Below are 948 nucleotides of genomic sequence, written 5' to 3'. Positions count from 1 at the left end.
TTCTTCAACTTGCTGTGTCTTTCATTTGTTTTATTGCCCACTTCTCTCCTCTACTGTATTTTTACTGCACCCCATATACCTTGTCTAAAATATCAATAAAAATCTATTGAATAATAACAAAATAAATAGAATAAAAACATAAACAAGTATATGTATCATAATTATGAATATGAGACATAAACATTTTTGTCGGTGTTATGTATAGGATAAGTAAATAGTGGTATGGATGGATCAAAGGAAAGGAGACCCAAAACAGTGTCTTGCCTAAAAGGCCTAACCGGCTATACACATAAGCATGTATTAACTAAGAAATAACTTTGTTTGCTAAAGATTAACAGATTCAAAATTGTCCACTAGATGGAGCACAATTACATGAAGATGTTTACAGGATGTTTACTCATTTTTTAAATGGTTCCAGATGAGGTTGAATAGGTTACAAGTAGGGGTGAGTGGGTTCGGATTTCCGAAATCCGAACACCCCCGAGCTCCCCCCCCCCCCGATCCCCCCCGATCCGAGACAGGCTCGACCATTCCCGCCTGACTCGGATCTGAGATCGAGTCAAAACGTCATCTCGCGGGTTTTGGATTCTATATAAGGTACCCGCGTCGGCGCCATTTTCTCACTCGGCTGTGGACAGTGAAGAGGGAGGGTGGGAGTTAGGGCTGGCTGGGCTTTGTAGTGTAGTGTAGTGCAGTCAGTGGCGTAACTAGGGCAGGGCGAGTGGGGTGCGTGTCCTGGGCCCGGGGGGGGCACCGCCGGCCATGGTACTGGCCTGCCCGCCCTAGTTAGCCAGTGTAGCGGCGACCGCAATGAGTGCGGTCAGTCCTACACATTTACACAGGACCGGCACTAGGCTTCCAGCGCCGGTCCTGTGCTGCACAGCTGAGCCCGTTCCCTCCCCCTGAGTGCTTGCCCAATAGCGCTAGGAGGCGGGCTCAGGCTGTGCA

Source organism: Taudactylus pleione, unplaced genomic scaffold (assembly GCF_031769625.1).
Source record: "Taudactylus pleione unplaced genomic scaffold, aTauple2 ptg000517l, whole genome shotgun sequence".
Lineage (NCBI taxonomy): Eukaryota > Metazoa > Chordata > Amphibia > Anura > Myobatrachidae > Taudactylus > Taudactylus pleione.
The sequence above is the reverse complement of the archived record's forward strand: the minus strand, read 5'-3'. Positions refer to the sequence as shown.